Raw genomic sequence first — 20,226 nt, 5'->3', positions numbered from 1 at the left:
CATATCCCCCTGACATTATGCAAAATGTGTCTCCAGTGTACATTTTTGTGCATGATGTGTTATCTATTTGAGCAACATTAGTACAACCTTCATGACTGCATCAGGACAATTTACACATAGTGAAGTGAGCATCGTCAATTTGTTTCCGGCGTGACATGGTATTTCTCTCACCTTCTTCAGCCTACTGTACTTAGCAGGATTTTGACCACCATTTCTTCATGATGTGGTATTGGGTATGTGAAGATTAGCTGGATGCATGACCCGGTATGGGACCTGTATAAATGAACTTAACATTGCCCTACTATTGTATGACAACAGGTATCTGAGGAATGCTACATGAGTTAAACCATTGAAGGTGATAAGGTCTCCTATTGTTCAATAGGTACTGTGATTTCACAATTTTACCCATGCAGTTGGAGTCTTCTGTGATTCTGAATTTTCTGTGGCCAATTGTTGACAGTTCATGTAGCATGCATGCATATGGTGTGACAAATGTATGAGCCACTTTGGTGTAGCTTGTTCCTGGGGTCTACTTTACATCATGGTAATGTTTGCTAATCACATCTGTTGTTCAAATGTGATCTGGATCTTGTAGTGACCCTCTTTCTCTTGTAATTTCAGCATCATCCCAGGCAAACGAAGGAGACAGGGCAGAACCAGGTGGGGAGGCATCTGGCCACAATAACTCCAGCCATAACACCACTGACACGGAGGGATCCAGTGGCCCGGAGGGTGAGGGGAATGCCATGGAGGACACAAGATAAACCTCATTATCTTTTGATTCTACTTCCAGTGGCCACTTCCTAGTGGTTGTGAGTCTATCAGGACCTGCTCCTGTTCCATCCTCGCCCACCACCCCAGTTATATAACCACCCTCCCTGTTGCTCCCCACCCAGTTGGCCATACCTGCTCTCCCAAGAGGGTGGCGTCTCCTTCTCCCCAGTCACCTCACCTCCTGCCTCCTTTACTCCTGCTGCCCTGAGTGACGAGGCTATTGACCTCCTGAGGAGTATCTCTGTGGACCATACTGCCATTCTGAATGCCATCCAGGTATAGGGCAACCAGCTCGAGCAGGTGGTTGCGTACCTGCAAGGCATTCATACTGCAATGTATGTCCTACAGAGCTCTTTTCAGGCTCTGGCGTCCTCACTGACGGAAGCCATCCTACCCCACAATCCTCTCCCCACCACCTACCTTTTCCCAATCCAAAGTTCAGATTCCCCTCCCTGTTCCAAACACCCAGACCTATCCGCACCCACCTCAACATACACAAGCAGCACACATAGACACAAGTTTCACAAGACACAACGGCACACAAGCACTCAACAGTCACCCACAGACACCACAACAATCACAATTCCCACGGACACCCCCACCACCCCCTCTGACCCACACACCACAACCACCATACCCACAGACACCACCAAAATACCTAGTGACACATCCACCACACCCACCATAGACCCAGACATCTCACAACCCACAGACCCACACACCTCAGACAACATACCCCCAGACATCACAACACCCAGTAACACATCCACCATGCACCCAGACAACACCTCACAAGCCACAGAGCCACACACCTCAGACACCATATCCCAGACACCACCCCAACACACACAGACACAGAAACCATATCCAGCATACCCCCAGACACCACCCCAACACCCACAAACACATCCACCACTCCCACATCACCCAGCACCTCCACCTCACAGCCCCCAAGACACGTCAAACACCCATACCCACACATGTAACAGACACCACCCAAACCCAAGCATACCTCCCACACGCACACACCAAAAGCATCAACACCCACAAGCAAGACCACCACTCCCTCGACCTCCCAAACCCCAATCCCTTCCAGAGACCCTAACCATTTTCCCAAGGAAAGTTTCCTTTTTGACCTTGCCATTTCCCCTATGACCTCCACCCGCCCTCCCAAACCCAAAAGGACCCCACCCACATCCCAACGCATCCCTTCCACATCCAAGTCCTCCCTGTCACACTTGCCCCACCTGCAAGCACCAATACCCCTCCCACCCCAAAGAAGCCCAACCCTCCTAAGAAAAAGCCCACACATCCCAAATCCAACCCCACACTACCCAAGCACGATCCCTGAGGTGCCTGCATGCCCACTTGATGTCCCTTCCTGGGGAGGTTATCCGGCAGTGATGGGAGTCTAGCTTGAACGCAATACTGAGCATGAACTATCAGTTGGACTGGCTAATGGCGTTTGTTCTTCAGAATTATAAACCCAAGTTGTTGTTTTTTGGGTACACATTTGTCCTGCCATTACTTTTTGTTGTTCCTGATTGATTTGTGTTGTATGCCTACAGTTGTGTGTGTTTCACCCTGATTGCTGACCATTTGCTGTGGTTGTCAAAATCTGACTTTGGGGGAAGTGCTGGTTTCACCTAGGACAAGGGTAGGTGTTCACTGGGTGGATATCTGGGTGGTAATCCAATTGGGGTGTCAGCGCATTGTGTTTTGTTTGATATGGTAAGTATTTTATCTCGGGTTGGCCAATGTCACCATGTATTGTGTTAAATTTGTCCCCCCATGTGGATTGAACATTCGTCTCATGTGTAGAAGCTAGACTTTTGTTTGTCCACACATAGAGGGTGTTCAGTTGCGCTAACTTCCTTTAAATTTGACTGACCATGTGTCCATTGTGATGTGTTTACCTTCTAGCTACTTCTTCTAAATGTATGGCCCATGCTGTTGTATTTACTTTCTTGACTTGCGCTTACACATTTGGCAAATAGGCATGTCACTATTTGTTGTCCCTGAGATACATGAAGGGTCACTTCCTGTGCAAATGGTCTTTTAGGGGCATGTGCAAAGTAAAATATGTCCCAGGGCAGCATCCTTCCAGGAGTTCTCCTGATGCCCCCATTCCTATTGTGCAGGTATGTTTCCATTGTGAGCTTTGGATATTTGTCTCACAAAATATTGTGTATCCCATTGACCTTCCATTGTGTTGCAAAGTGGATGATATATGTGGATCCATTCCAGGGATGTTGTATGGAAGGGGTATTTGTGTTAAATGACACATCCATACAAATGTGTCTTCAATGTCATGACAGTCCATGGCACGTGAGCAATGTGAGGGTGTCAGTTTAATTATATGTGATATTGATGTGGTGCTGCTTTTGTGTGACACAATGTCGTGTAGACTTTAATATCCCTGAAAATTATGAGCAGACGTGTATTTTTGTAGAGTGCAGCGGTGCAGTGTCAGTGACCTGCCCAAAGGGGCTGCCATGTGGCTGTGAATGAATCATTTGTTTTGTACGGCTCTGACCCAGAACACAATGACAAGTATACTCGGTCCATGTAGAATAACCTACATAGCAGGTGGATGGTGCCGCTTCGATCTTTTGGTGAGTGTCGGTGCTCAGGTAGGTGTGTGCTTTTACCATTGGTTGCATACACAGCGGGATGGATTTTGTGCTCCATCTATGAGTAGCAGCAGCTGCAGGAAGTGTGTGATCGGCTCCATGGTAGCACAGGATGTGTGACGCTGCCTGCAGATAAGGAGCTTCCTTTTATGCCTCTGTTTCTGCCAGCTGGAGTGGGAATTATAAAGGGCACAATTTTAGTGGTTTGAATGGGCAAAGGTTGGAGTGGGAATAGTAAATGATACCCTTTAGAGGCTAACACCTCCCTTAAATTGGAATAGGTTGGAGTGAGAATAGTAAATGACACCCTTTTATCGTCCAACGCTTTCTCCAAATTGGTTGAGATTGAAGTGGCACCAGTGTATGTCTCCCCTTTAGTGCCCAACACTTTCCCCCAAATTGGTTTATATTGGAGTGGGAATAACATTTGTCACCCCTTTAGTGTTCTACACCTTCTTCAAATTACTATACATTGGAGTGGGAATACTAAATGTTACCCTTTTAGGGTCCTACACATTCCCCAAATTAGTATCGGCTGAAGTGGCAATAGTAAATGACACTCTTTTAATGTCAGACACTTTCTTCAATTTGGTTTACATTGGACTGTTAGCATAGGTCACCACATTAGACATTACTACACTGTCCCCAAAGTGGTTTAGATTGGAGTGGGAATAGCATTTTCACCACTTTGAGATCCCACACCTTCTTCAAATTGGTATATATTGTAGTGGGAATAGTAAATGTTACCCTTTTAGTGCCCAACACCTTCCCTAAATTGGTATTTGGTAGAGTGGGAATAGTATATGGCATCCTTTTAGTGCCCAACACTTTCTTAAATATAGTTTATGTTGGAGTGTAGTTACCTATTTTTTAAACTTTAGTCTGAAATCCTTTGTTTGAATTTTATTTTATGTAGTAGAAATCGTTTGTTATATTTCGTTGGTGTTGGTGGTGATTAGAAATATAATAAAAACTAATTGTATGCTTGTAATCAGTATTATTAATTACATTTTTATACACATTTTTCTCATTTTATTTATGTTTTCGAAGTATATTCAATATATATTTTTTATATTTTTAAACATATGTATTCCAACTTACAAATAAACATTTATGGATAGTTAAGTAAATGAAATATATTTGATTATTTTTTATTAATAAATACAAAGTGTAAAGTATATTTAAATACTATTGTATATTGTACATTTCCTACTTTATTTTTCTATTGTTTAACACTTCTCTAACATTTCTTAAATTGTTTTATAGACATATTTTCAACATCATTTTAACATACGTTTTTCAGTGTATAAATTGCTATTTGTTAACATTTTACAAGATTTTTGACATGTTTTGCATGTCTAATAATTTTTTATATTTTTTCATACATGTATTCAAAATTTGTACATTATTTCTCATTCATTTCTCTAGAGAGGTAGTATTTTTGTTACTTTCATTTAACCGCCTTTTTTCACTGCTAACTTCTATTTTGAAATCTGCTTATATTATTTTTTGTCTATTTTCTTGGAACGAGGTCACCGTAAGGTGCTGCTGTTTGTCTGAGAAGGTAAGGCCTTTTTAAGGATTTTTAAGGGTTTTAGGGCCAGCTGTAGCAAAATTTTGCGAGTCGCAAATGGCCCGAAACGCAATTTGCGACCCCGCAAAATTGGAAATGGGATGCAAAAATCCCATTTCCGTAGTGCAAATTGCGATGCAAGCCATTACCGACTCGCAAAAATTGTGACCTGATTTTGCGACCCGCAAATAGGAAGTCGCAATTTGCGAGTCGCAAACCATATGAAAAAGCCACTCGCAAATTGCGACTAGAGGAGGAGGAGGAGCCAGAGACAGGAGAGGATATACAGAACCAAGCAGACACTTTTCCAACAAACTGAGGAGGAGATATATGACAAATACAGACTCAGCAGTGCAGCAATATTAGAATTAATTGATCTACTCAATCCGCAGCTTCAACGCCAGACTGTGCGCGGCAGCGCCATCCCCACACATGTGCAAGTGCTATGCTCACTGCACTTCTTGGCCTCGGGTAGCTATCAGGGGGTGATTGCAGTGGCAGGTGGGGTATCCCAAAGTGCACTCTCACGTTTCTTCAGATGTTTCCTAGATGCCATACTTACACACATGTCCAGATACATATACCTACCCAGGAATGAAGCAGAAATTAACAGAACCAAGTTGGAATTCTACAGAATTGCCAACTTTCCCCATGTAATAGGGTGTGTGGACGGCACACATATACAAATTTGCCCTCCTGCAAATCTGGAATATCTGTTCCGCAATCGGAAATGTACCCACTCACTGAACATCCAGGTGGTATGTGACGCCCATTATGTCATCACTGACATGGTAGCCAAATTTCCAGGGAGTACACATGACTCTTACATTTTCAGGCACAGTGGGATACACCAACGCCTAGAACGTGGGGAGTTTGGAGACGGATATCTCTTAGGTATTGCTAAAGACACCCTGAAGCCATACACACAGGTCACTGTAGAAACCATCCATGCCCTGCTAACATTGCTTATTTTTGCCAAACAGGTGACAGTGCATATGCGCTACGACCATGGGGTACTAACCCCGTACGTAACACCCAGCAATGAGAATGAGAGGCGATATAACAGTGCACATAGGCGGACCAGAAATGTCATAGAGAGGACCTTTGGGCTGTTAAAGGCAAGATTCCGATGCCTTCACAGAAGTGGAGGTGCCCTCCAGTATGCCCCAATAACAGCATTCAAGATAGTTGGCGCATGCGCAATATTGCACAACATTGCCACCAGACTTGGGCTACATTTCACCCCTGCAGACCCAGATTCGGAGGATGACAAGCAAGAGCTACCACATCGGCAGCCTGGAGATAGAAGCATTGCAAATCAAGGCAGACAGAGACGGGACCACATTACAACCCAATACTTTGGAAGGTACGTGGCAACAGACACCACACTAACCAATGTCACACACAAAGAGCCCAGTCGTGTAGTGGAACAAACAAAACATTTTAATTAGTGAACCTAATAACAAATGAACATAACTGTCCGTAAGGGGCTGCACATGTCCACCCTTAATGATGACACATTAACTGCATGTGCCTCATGAGTCCTGCAGTGTTTGTGCCTAACTCCTCCTCCTGGTTCGCGCAGCATGGCTCGTCCCAGGTGGGTCAGCAGACCCCCGACGTGCACTGCCACTCCGCAGTACACAAGTGTCTGTGGCAGATACACTGCTGATAGTGGACCCCTTCTCACTGTCCTGAGGGGTCTCACCCGTGCCCCTTGCCACCTGCCTGGCCTTCAACATGTCCACAGCGTGGCTAATGCGGCCCAGTCCCTGCGCCACATCCCCTGCAAAGTGGCCCAGTTCCACCTGCAGACTCACGGTCCGTCTTGACAGGCATGTGGTGTTCATGGCAAGACGGACAATGGACGCTGCCATGCGGTCAAATCTTTGAACTAGGTGGCTCTCACGGCGCCTTGCATTTTGTCTCTCAGCCACCAGTTCCATCACCAGTTGGCAGATTGATTGTGTAAGGTCACTGACATTGTCATTCAGTCTTGTGAACTGTGTGTTCAGATTAGCCAGGCCATGTGTGAAATTGTGTTCCATTCTGTGCATTGCACCTGAGATAATCTTCAATTGCCTTGTTTGCAGGCGCTGACCAGAAAGGAGGGATGTCTCAACTGCAGACCTGGATGCCTCCCCTATATCCTCTTGAGACACCGCCTGGACTCGGACTCTGCGTCTGCGACACAGTGGTGCTTCTGGCTCTTGTTGTCTCACAGTGTGGCTGGGACCAGGTGTCGTGTCTCCTTCCTCCATGTCCTGTACTTCATCTGGAGGGGACTGTGGTGGTGTCATGCTGGGCCCTGTACTGGCTGATACAGCCTCCTGCACTACCTGTGGCCTGCTGTCTTCACCCTGGATGGTGTGGCTGGTGGGGGTGTCTTGTGGGAGACCTGTGGGACATGGGGAACACACTGTCAGTCGATAACATCTGTTGTATGCCTCATAATAAACATTTGCCTATATGCTGCCTACTGTACTACATTGCCCATAATGCACCATTCTGGTGGTTGCTAGTCTGGCATGGAGCTAGTCTGGTTGTGCATGCTGCTGTGTACTGGGTGATTGTGGATATAGCATTTATAGGTGTACATGCATGTTTTCATGGTACTCACTTTTGGATGTCCCTTGCGCTGACGTGTCCAATGCTCCCATTCCTGACACAGCCTCAGGCTCCAGTGTCTGCTCCACCAATTCCTCCATGGCTGTGGGTGGTGGGATGGTGGATGGGCCTCCTCCTGTGCCCCTCATCTCCCTGAAGCGCTCTGCCACCCTCTCCTTTGTCCTGGAGCGCAGGTGTAGGAGGCTGGACTGGCTTGTAGTGAGTACCAAGGGGTACTTACACCTTGCAACAGGCCCAGGTATCCCTTATTAGTGTAGAGGGGTGTCTAGCAGCTTAGGCTGATAGAAAAGGTAGCTTAGAAGAGCAGCTTAGGCTGAACTAGGAAACGAGTGAAGCTCCTACAGTACCACTAGTGTCATATGCACAATATCATAAGAAAACACAATACACAGATATACTAAAAATGAAGGTACTTTATTTTTATGACAATATGCCAAAGTATCTCAGTGAGTACCCTCAGTATGAGGATAGCAAATATACACAAGATATATGTACACAATACCAAATTATGCAGTAATAGCAATAGAAAACAGTGCAAACAATGTATAGTCACAATAGAATGCAATGGGGGCACATGGGGATAGGGGCAACACAAACCATATACTCTAGAAGTGGAATGCGAACCACGAATGGACCCCAAACCTATGTGACCTCGTAGAGGGTCGCTGGGACTGTAAGGAAACAGTGAGGGTTAGAAAAATAGCCCAACCCAAGACCCTGAAAAGTGGGTGCCAAGTGCACCTAAGTTCCCCAAAGAGCACAGAAGTTGTGATAGGGGAATTCTGCAGGAAAGACCAACACCAGCAATGCAACAACAATGGATTTCCAGACGAGAGTACCTGTGGAACAAGGGGACCAAGTCCAAAAGTCACGATCAAGTCGGGAGTGGGCAGATGCCCAGGAAATGCCAGCTGTGGATGCAAAGAAGCTGCCACGGGATGGTAGAAGCTGAGGATTCTGCACGAACAACAAGGGCTAGAAACTTCCCCTTTGGAGGATGGATGTCCCACGTCGTGAAGAGTCGTGCAGAAGTGTTTTCCCACAGAAAGACCGCAAACAAGCCTTGCTAGCTGCAAGGGTCCCGGTTAGGGTTTTTGGATGCTGCTGTGGCCCAGAAGGGACCAGGATGTCACCAATTGCGTGAGGGGACAGAGGGGGCGTCCAGCAAGAGAAGGAGCCCACTCAGAAGCAAGCAGCACCCGCAGAAGTGCCGGAACAGGCACTACAAAGTGGAGTGAATCAGTGCTCACCCGAAGTTGCACAAGAGAGTCCCACGCCGCCGGAGGACAACTCAGGAGGTCGTGCAATGCAGGTTAGAGTGCCGGGGACCAATCCTCGGTGAGTGCACAGGAGCCGGAGTAGCTGCAAAACACGTGGTTCCCAGCAATGCAGTCTGGCGTGGGGAGACAAGGACTTACCTCCACCAAACTTGGACTGAAGAGTCACTGGACTGTGGGAGTCACTTGGACAGAGTTGCTGAGTTCGAGGGACCTCGCTCGTCGTGCTGAGAGGAGACCCAGAGGACCAGTGATGCAGTTCTTTGGTGCCTGCGGTTGCAGGGGGAAGATTCCGTCGACCCACGGGAGATTTCTTCGGAGCTTCTAGTGCAGAGAGGAGGCAGACTACCCCCACAGCATGCACCACCAGGAAAACAGTTGAGAAGGCGGCAGGATCAGCGTTACAGTGTCGCAGTAGTCGTCGTTGCTACTTTGTTGCAGTTTTGCAGGCATCCAGCGCGGTCAGCAGTCGATTCCTTGGCAGAAGGTGAAGAGAGAGATGCAGAGGAACTCTGATGAGCTCTTGCATTCGTTATCTAAGGAACTCCCCAAAGCAGAGACCCTAAATAGCCAGAAAAGGAGGTTTGGCTACTTAGGAGAGAGGATAGGCTAGCAACACCTGAAGGAGCCTATCAGAAGGAGTCTCTGACGTCACCTGCTGGCCCTGGCCACTCAGAGCAGTCCAGTGTGCCAGCAGCACCTCTGTTTCCAAGATGGCAGAGGTCTGGAGCACACTGGAAGAGCTCTGGGCACCTCTAGTGGGGAGGTGCAGGTCAGGGGAGTGGTCACTCCCCTTTCCTTTGTCCAGTTTCGCGCCAGAGCAGGGCTGAGGGATCCCTGAACCGATGTAGACTGGCTTATGCAGAGATGGGCACCATCTGTGCCCATCAAAGCATTTCCAGAGGCTGGGGGAGGCTACTCCTCCCCAGCCCTGACACCTTATTCCAAAGGGAGAGGGTGTAACACCCTCTCTCTGAGGAAGTCCTTTGTTCTGCCTTCCTGGGCCAAGCCTGGCTGGACCCCAGGAGGGAAGAAACCTGTCTGAGGGGTTGGCAGCAGCAGCAGCTTCAGAGAAACCCCGGGAAAGGCAGTTTGGCAGTACCCGGGTCTGTGCTAGAGACCCGGGGAATCATGGGATTGTCTCCCCAATACCAGGATGGCATTGGTGGGGCAATTCCATGATCTTAGACATGTTACATGGCCATATTCGGAGTTACCATTGTGAAGCTACACATAGGTAGTGACCTATATGTAGTGCACGCGTGTAATGGTGTCCCCGCACTCACAAAGTCCGGGGAATCGGCCCTGAACAATGTGGGGGCACCTTGGCTAGTGCCAGGGTGCCCACACACTAAGTAACTTAGCACCCAACCTTTACCAGGTAAAGGTTAGACATATAGGTGACTTATAAGTTACTTAAGTGCAGTGTAAAATGGCTGTGAAATAACGTGAACGTTATTTCACTCAGGCTGCAGTGGCAGGCCTGTGTAAGAATTGTTAGAGCTCCCTATGGGTGGCAAAAGAAATGCTGCAGCCCATAGGGATCTCCTGGAACCCCAATACCCTGGGTACCTCAGTACCATATTCTAGGGAATTACAAGGGTGTTCCAGTATGCCAATGTAAATTGGTAAAATTGGTCACTAGCCTGTTAGTGACAATTTGGAAAGAAATGAGAGAGCATAACCACTGGGGTTCTGATTAGCAGAGCCCCAGTGAGACAGTGAGTCATAACACAGGTAACACATACAGGGCACACTTATGAGCACTGGGGCCCTGGCTGGCAGGGTCCCAGTGACACATACAACTAAAACAACATATATACAGTGAAGTATGGGGGTAACATGCCAGGCAAGATGGTACTTTCCTACACAACCCCCCCCCCCAAACGAAGGACAATAAATAAGACTAGCCATGACCTGATGAGTCTTCATTGTCTAAGTGGAAATATCTGGAGAGTCCATCTGCATTCGAGTGGGTACTCCCAGGTCTATGTTCCACTGTATAATCCTAAGAGGGCTCTCACCTGGGTCTGAGTTGTAGGGGGAACCCAATCTATAATAGTTTGGATTTTCCCCTGAAGTGGTGCAATCTGTTCTCCACCTACCAGGTGTCCCAGATAAACCACTTTCCCCTGCCCTATCTGGCACTTTGAAGCCTTGATAGTGAGGCCTGCCTTTTGCAGGGCCTCCAAAACTTTCCATAGGTGGACCAGGTGATCATCCCAGCTGGAGCTAAAGACAGATATATCATCTAGATATGCTGCTCTAAAAGCTTCCAGCCCTTGCAGGACTGTATTCACCAACCTCTGAAAAGTGGCAGGTGCATTTTTCAATCCAAAAGGCATGACTGTGAATTGGTAATGGCCTCCAATGGTTGAAAATGCAGTTTTTGCTTTTGCATCTTCTGATAACTTGATCTGCCAATACCCTGCAGTCAAATCAAAAGTGCTTAGATACTTGGCAGATGCCAGTGTATCTATTAGCTCATCTGCCCTGGGTATAGGGTGAGCATCAGTTTTGGTTACCTGGTTGAGACCTCTATAGACTACACAAAACCGCATTTCCTTCTTTCCATCCTTGAAATGAGGTTTTGGTACAAGTACCACAGGAGAGGCCCATGGACTTTCAGAGTGCTCAACCACTCCTAGTTCAAGCATTTTCTGCACTTCTTGTTTTATGCAGTCTCTGACATGGTCAGGCTACCTATAGATCTTACTTTTGACAGGCAAGCTGTCTCCAGTATCTATAGTGTGTTCACACCAAGAAGTGGTGCCTGGCACAGTAGAGAAGAGTTCAGAAAACTGACCCAGGAGATTTATGCAGTGGTCTTTCTGCTCAGCAGTAAGACAATCTGCCAGAACGACACCTTCCACTAGAGCATCTTGTTCTGTGGAAGAGAAGAGATCAGGGAGAGGGTCACTCTCTTCTTCCTGTCCCTCATCTGTTGCCATGAGCAGGGTGAGATCAGCCCTGTCATAGTAGGGTTTCAGGCGATTGACATGGAGCACCCTAAGGGGACTCCTGGCAGTGCCTAAGTCAACTAAGTAGGTGACTTCACCCTTCTTTTCAACAATTATGTGGGGTCCACTCCATTTGTCTTGGAGTGCTCTTGGTGCCACAGGCTCCAAGACCCACACGTTCTGCCCTGGTTGGTACTGAACCAAAACAGCCTTCTGGTCATGCCATTGCTTTTGGAGCTCTTGGCTGGCCTGAAGGTTTTTACTGGCCTTTTTCATGTACTCAGCCATCCTAGATCTGAGGCCAAGTACATAGTCCACTATGTCTTGCTTTGGAGCTTTTAAAGGTTGTTCCCAACCCTCCTTAACAAGTGTTAGACGACCTCTCACAGGGTGTCCAAATAGGAGTTCAAAGGGGATGAAGCCCACTCCTTTTTGGGGTACCTCCCTGTAAGCAAAAAGGAGGCAAGGTAAAAGGATATCCCATCTCCTGTGGAGTTTTTCAGGGAGTCCCATAATCATGCCTTTGAGAGTTTTGTTAAATCTCTCCACCAGTCCATTTGTTTGTGGATGATAGGGTGTGGTGAACTTGTATGTAACACCACACTCCTTCCACATGGCCTTTAAGTAAGCAGACATGAAATTGCTTCCCCTGTCTGATACCACCTCTTTTGGGAAGCCCACCCTGGAAAAGATTCCCAGGAGGGCCTTTGCCACTGCAGGAGCTGTAGTGGTCTTTAGAGGAATTGCTTCAGGATATCTGGTGGCATGGTCCACTACACCAAGATAAACCTATTGCCTGAAGCAGTAGGAGGGTCAAGGGGGCCAACTATGTCAACCCCTACCCTTTCAAAGGGGACCCCAACCACAGGCAGTGGGATAAGGGGTGCCTTTGCAGTGCCACCTGTCTTGCCACTGGCTTGACAGGTTTCACAGGACTTACAAAATTCCTTTGTGTCCTCTGACATTCTAGGCCAATGAAACAAGGGGACAAGCCTGTCCCAAGTTTTCATTTGCCCCAAATGTCCAGCTAAGGGAATGTCGTGGGCTAGAGTTAGGAGGAACTTTCTGTACTCCTGAGGAATCACCAATCTCCTGGCAGCTCCAGGTTTTGGATCCCTTGCTTCAGTGTACAAGAGGTTGTCCTCCCAGTAAACTCTGTGAGAGTCACTGACATCCCCATTTGCTTGTTTGACAGCTTGCTGCCTTAGACCCTCTAGTGTGGGACAGGTATGCTGTGCCACACTCAGCTCCTCCCTGGCAGGCCCCCCTTCACCCAAAAGCTCAGCAGTGTCTGCTTCCAGCTCCTCTGGTGTAGGTTCTGCACAGGGTGGAAATTCTTCTTCCTCAGAAGTTGAATCCACTGTAGAGGGAGGGATAGTAGGTAGTGATTTACCTTTACTAACCCTAGCTTTAGGGAGCACTTGGTCCATTCTTCCAGGATCCAAGTTACCCTGTCCTTTTTGCTTTTTGGCCTGAGCCCTGGTTAAAGCAAAAATATGCCCTGGAATGCCCAGCATTGCTGCATGAGCCTCCAACTCCACATCTGACCAAGCTGATATCTCTAAATCATTTCCTAGTAGACAGTCTACAGGTAAATCTGAGGCAACCACAACTTTCTTTGGACCAGTAACCCCCCCCCCCAGTTGAGATTTACAACAGCCATGGGGTGGCTAAGTGTGTTGTTATGAGCATCGGTTACTTGGTACTGGTGACCAAGTATGTGTTGTTCAGGGTGGACCAGTTTCTCTATTACCATTGTAACACTGGCACCTGTGTCCCTGTAGGCCTGAACCTCAACACCATTTATTAGGGGTAGTTGCTTGTACTTATCCATGTTAAGGGGACAAGCAACCAAGGTGGCTAAATCAATAGCCCCCTCAGAGACCAACACAGCCTCTGTGGTCTCCCTAACAAGACCAACCCCCAACTAAGTTACCAAAAGTGAGCCCAGCTACTCCCTTGGATTGGCTATTAGTAGGTTTGCTCCCACCACCACTGCTATTTCTAGGGGCACTAGGTGTAGCAGCAGGGGTTGTAGTGGTAGGAGGCTTGGTGCTTTTCTTTGGACAACTGGGATCTGTTGTCCAATGGCCTTTTATTTTACATAAATAGCACCATGGTTTCTTTTCTTTGTTTTGATTTGAAGAGGATTTGGGCCCACCACCCCCACCAGAGTGTTTTTGTGGGCCTGATGAAGACTCATTTTTAGATTTGTCCCCACCCTTGTCAGAAGACTCACTATCCTTCTTCTTGCCATCTTTGTCACCCCCTGTATGAACTTTTCTGTTCACCCTTGTTCTGACCCATTTGTCTGCCTTCTTTCCCAATTCTTGGGGGGAGGTCAGATCAGAGTCCACCAGGTACTGGTGTAACAAATCAGACACACAATTATTAAGAATATGCTCTCTCGGGATTAAGTTATACAGGCTTTCATAGTCAGCAACTTTACTGCCATGTAACCACCCTCCTAGGCCTTCACTGAATGGTCAACAAAGTCTACCCAGTCTTGTGAAGACTCCTTTTTGGTTTCTCTGAACTTCATCCTGTACTGTTCAGTGGTTAAGCCATAACCATCTAGGAGTGCATTCTTAAGAACTTTGAAATCATTGGCCTCACTTTCTTTTACAGTAGGGAGCCTATCCCTACCCTTTCCACTGAAAGATAGCCATAGGATAGCAGCCCACTGCCTTTGAGGGACATCCTGTACAACACAGGCCCTCTCAAGTGCAGCAAACCACTTGTTAAAGTCATCCCCCTCCTTGTAAGGGGGAACTATCTTATGCAGATCCCTAGAATCATGCTCTTTTGCAGGATGACTATTTGGAATACTGCTGCTGCCACCATGGGGTTCTAAACCCAATTTCTGTCTTTCTCTTTCTATTTCCAAGGACTGCCTATCTAAATCCAGCTGTTGCTTCTTGAGCTTCAGCCTGGATTGTTCCACTCTCAATCTATTGAGCTCCCTTTCTAACACTCTGTCATCAGGGTGGGTGGGTAGGGCATTGTAGGAGGCTGGACTGGCTTGTAGTGAGTACCTAGGGGTACTTGCACCTTGCACCAGGCCCAGTTATCCCTTATTAGTGTGTAGGGTGTCTAGCAGCATAGGCTGATAGATAATGGTAGCTTAGCAGAGCAGCTTAGGCTGAACTAGGAGACGAGTGAAGCTCCTACAGTACCACTAGTGTCATATGCACAATATCATAAGAAAACACAATACACAGATATACTAAAAATAAAGGTACTTTATTTTTATGACAATATGCCAAAAGTATCTCAGTGAGTACCCTCAGTATGAGGATAGCAAATATACACAAGATATATGTACACAATACCAAAATATGCAGTAATAGTATTAGAAAACAGTGCAAACAATGTATAGTTACAATAGGATGCAAGGGGGACACATAGGGATAGGGGCAATACAAACCATATACTCCAAAAGTGGAATGTGAATCACGAATGGACCCCAAACCTATGTGACCTTGTAGAGGGTCGCTGGGACTATTAGAAAATAGTAAGGGTTAGAAAAATAGCCCACCCCAAGACCCTGAAAAGTGAGTGCAAAGTGCACTAAAGTTCCCCAAAGGACATTGAAGTCGTGATAGGGGAATTCTGCAGGAAAGACACAAACCAACAATGCAACAACGATGGATTTCCAGTCGTGGGTACCTGTGGAACAAGGGGACCAAGTCCAAAAGTCACAAGCAAGTCGGAGATGGGCAGATGCCCAGGAAATGCCAGCTGTGGGTGCAAAGAAGCTGCTACTGGACAGTAGAAGCTTAGGTTTCTGCAGGAACGACAAGGGCTAGAGACTTCCCCTTTGGCGGACGGATTCCTCATGCCGTGTAGAGTCGTGCAGAAGTGTTTTCCCGCCGAAAGACCGCCAACAATCCTTGCTAGCTGCAAATCATGTGGTTAGTGTTTTTGGATGCTGCTGTGGCCCAGAAGGGACCAGGATGTCGCAAATTGTATCAGGGGACAGAAGGGGCATCGAGCAAGACAAGGAGCCCTCTCAGCAGCAGGCAGCACCCGCTGAAGTGCCAGAAACAGGCACTACAAGGATGCATGAAACGGTGCTCAACCGAAGTCGCACAAAGGAGTCCCACGTCGCCGGAGAACAACTTAGGAGGTCATGCAATGCAGGTTAGAGTGCCGTGGACCCAGGCTGGACTGTGCACAAAGGATTTCCACCAGAAGTGCACGGAGGCCGGAGTAGCTGCAAAAGTCGAGGTTCCCAGCAATGCAGTCTGGCGTGGGGAGGCAAGGACTTACCTCCACCAAACTTGGACTGAAGAGTCACTGGACTGTGGGAGTCACTTGGACAGAGTTGCTGGATTCAAGGGACCTCGCTCGTCGTGCTGAGAGGAGACCCAGGGTACCGGTGATGCAGTTCTTTGGTGCCTGCGGTTGCAGGGGGACGATTCCGTCGACCCACGGGAGATTTCTTCGGAGCTTCTAGTGCAGAGAGGAGGCAGACTACCCCCACAGCATGCACCACCAGGAAAACAGTCGAGAGGGCGGCAGGATCAGCGTTACAGAGTTGCAGTAGTCGTCTTCGCTACTATGTTGCAGTTTTGCAGGCTTCCAGCGCGGTCAGCAGTCGATTCCTTGGCAGAAGGTGAAGAGAGAGATGCAGAGGAACTCGGATGAGCTCTTGTATTCGTTATCTGAGGAATCCCAAGAGACAGAGACCCTAAATAGCCAGAAAAGAGGGTTTGGCTACCTAGGAGAGAGGATAGGCTAGCAACACCTGAAGGAGCCTATCAGGAGGAGTCTCTGACGTCACCTGATGGCACTGGCCACTCAGAGCAGTCCAGTGTGCCAGCAGCACCTCTGTTTCCAAGATGGCAGAGGTCTGGAGCACACTGGAGGAGCTCTGGGCACCTCCCAGGGGAGGTACAGGTCAGGGGAGTGGTCACTCCCCTTTCCTTTGTCCAGTTTCGCGCCAGAGCAGGGCTAAGGGGTCCCTGAACCGGTGTAGACTGGCTTATGCAGAAATGGGCACCATGTGTGCCCATGAAAGCATTTCCAGAGGCTGGGGGAGGCTACTCCTCCCCTGCCTTCACACCATTTTCCAAAGGGAGATGGTGTAACATCCTCTCTCAGAGGAAGTCCTTTGTTCTGCCATCCTGGGCCAGGCCTGGCTGGACCCCAGGAGGGCAGAAGCCTGTCTGAGGGGTTGGCAGCAGCAGCAGCTGCAGTGAAACCCCGGGAAAGGCAGTTTGGCAGTACCAGGGTCTGTGCTACAGACCACTGGGATCATGGGATTGTGCCAACTATGCCAGGATGGTATAGAGGGGGCAATTCCATGATCTTAGACATGTTACATGGCCATATTCGAAGTTACCATTGTGAAGCTACATATAGGTAGTGACCTCTATGTAGTGCACGCGTGTAATGGTGTCCCCGCACTCACAAAGTCCGGGAAATTGGCCCTGAACCATGTGGGGGCACCTTGGCTAGTGCCAGGGTGCCCACACACTAAGTAACTTCGCACCCAACCTTTACCAGGTAAAGGTTAGACATATAGGTGACTTATAAGTTACTTAAGTGCAGTGTAAAATGGCTGTGAAATAACGTGGACGTTATTTCACTCAGGCTGCAGTGGCAGGCCTGTGTAAGAATTGTCAGAGCTCCCTATGGGTGGCAAAAGAAATGCTGCAGCCCATAGGGATCTCCTGGAACCCCAATACCCTGGGTACCTCAGTACCATATACTAGGGAATTATAAGGGTGTTCCAGTAAGCCAATGTAAATTGGTAAAATTGGTCACTAGCCTGTTAGTGACAATTTGTAAAGAGAGAGCATAACCACTGGGGTTCTGGTTAGCAGAGCCTCAGTGAGACAGTTAGGCATCACACAGGGAACACATACCTATAGGTCACAAACTTATGAGCACTGGGGTCCTGACTAGCAGGGTCTCAGTGACACATAACAAACATACTGAAAACATAGGGTTTTCACTATGAGCACTGGGCCCTGGCAAGCAGGATACCAGTGAGACAGTGAAAACACCCTGACATACACTCACAAACAGGCCCAAAGTGGGGGTAACAAGGCTAGAAAGAGGCTACTTTCTCACAGGCACATCTTGAAACAGAAGAATGGTGAGAATGAACATAAGGAGACCTGGCCCTAACAGATGTCACACTAACATTCTGGCCTACAGAAGTGATACTTCTACTGTGATGAGAAACAACACTATTACTGTGATGTGAAACAACACTCTTACTGTAATGTGAATTCACATCAGTACCAGCTATGCTAGGTGGCTTGCTAAGGGGCAGGTTGGAAAGATTCCCTCCCAACTCTTTTGCTAGGGGTGCCCCAGAATCAGAGTGGGAACCATCAGCAAATTTCTCACCAGAAGTACCAACTAAAGTCTTGTCTTGTTCAACTAGCATGTTAACTAATAGTTCTCTAGAAGGATTCTTCCCTACCCCTAAACCTCTTTCTACACAGAGACTCCTTCCTGCCTTCCAGCTAAGGTGACCATAAGCAGTCTTGGACAGATCAACAGTTTGGCCTGTGCCAGACATTATAGAAAGTGTTTAAGGGATAGAAAAAAAAAGAAAAAGTTTTTAGAACTTTTTAAAGAACAGGAAAAAAACTTTTTAAGAACTTTTTGAAAGTTTTAGAGGTACTTTTCAGCACTTCAGAAAAGAAGTGAGAGAAGAAAAGCAAAACTTTTTGGTCAGGTGTACATACACTGAACTTATTTTGTATATTTTTCTCTTATGAAAAGTACAATGACAAAAGTGGTAAGTAGTTGCAAAGTACTTATCCCACCGCTGCACAACCAATGTAGGAGGCTGGACTGGCTTGTAGTGAGTACCAAGGGGTACTTACACCTTGCACCAGGCCCAGGTATCCCTTATTAGTGTAGAGGGGTGTCTAGCAGCTTAGGCTGATAGAAAAGGTAGCTTAGCAGAGCAGCTTAGGATGAACTAGGAGACGAGTGAAGCTCCTACAGTACCACTAGTGTCATATGCACAATATCATAAGAAAACACAATACACAGATATACTAAAAATAAAGGTACTTTATTTTTATGACAATATGCCAAAGTATCTCAGTGAGTACCATCAGTATGAGGATAGCAAATATACACAAGATATATGTACACAATACCAAATTATGCAGTAATAGCAATAGAAAACAGTGCAAACAATGTATAGTCACAATAGAATGCAATGGGGGCACATAGGGATAGGGGCAACACAAACCATATACTCTAGAAGTGGAATGCGAACCACAAATTGACCCCAAACCTATGTGACCTCGTAGAGGGTCGCTGGGACTGTAAGGAAACAGTGAGGGTTAGAAAAATAGCCCACCCCAAGACCCTGAAAAGTGGGTGCCAAGTGCACCTAAGTTCCCCAAAGAGCACAGAAGTCGTGATAGGGGAATTCTGCAGGAAAGACCAACACCAGCAATGCAACAACAATGGATTTCCAGATGAGAGTACCTATGGAACAAGGGGACCAAGTCCAAAAGTCACGATCAAGTCGGGAGTGGGCAGATGCCCAGGAAATGCCAGCTGTGGATGCAAAGAAGCTGCCACCGTTTGGTAGAAGCTGAGGATTCTGCACGAACGACAAGGGCTAGAAACTTCCCCTTTGGAGGATGGATGTCCCACGTCGTGAAGAGTCGTGCAAAAGTGTTTTCCCGCAGAAAGACCACAAAAAAGCCTTGCTAGCTACAAGGGTCGCGGTTAGGGTTTTTGGATGCTGCTGTGGCCCAGGAGGGACCAGGATGTCACCAATTGCGTGAGGGGACAGAGGGGGCGTCCAGCAAGAGAAGGAGCCCACTCAGAAGCAAGCAGCACCCGCAGAAGTGCCGGAACAGGCACTACAAAGTGGAGTGAATCGGTGCTCACCCGAAGTTGCACAAGAGAGTCCCACGCCGCCGGAGGACAACTCAGGAGGTCATGCAATGCAGGTTAGAGTGCTGGGGACCCAGGCTTGGCTATGCACGAAGGAAATCCTTGGTGAGTGCACAGGAGCCGGAGTAGCTGCAAAACACGCGGTTCCCAGCAATGCAGTCTGGCGTGGGGAGGCAATGACTTACCTCCACCAAACTTGGACTGAAGAGTCACTGGACTGTGGGAGTCACTTGGACAGAGTTGCTGAGTTCGAGGGACCTCACTCGTCGTGCTGAGAGGAGACCCAGAGGACCGGTGATGCAGTTCTTTGGTGCCTGCGGTTGCAGGGGGAAGATTCCGTCGACCCACAGGAGATTTCTTCGGAGCTTCTAGTGCAGAGAGGAGGCAGACTACCCCCACAGCATGCACCACCAGGAAAACAGTTGAGAAGGCAGCAGGATCAGCGTTACAGTGTTGCAGTAGTCGTCGTTGCTACTTTGTTGCAGTTTTGCAGGCTT

This window comes from Pleurodeles waltl, chromosome 6 (genome assembly GCF_031143425.1).
Source record: "Pleurodeles waltl isolate 20211129_DDA chromosome 6, aPleWal1.hap1.20221129, whole genome shotgun sequence".
NCBI classification, from domain to species: domain Eukaryota; kingdom Metazoa; phylum Chordata; class Amphibia; order Caudata; family Salamandridae; genus Pleurodeles; species Pleurodeles waltl.
This window is presented reverse-complemented; position numbering follows the sequence as displayed.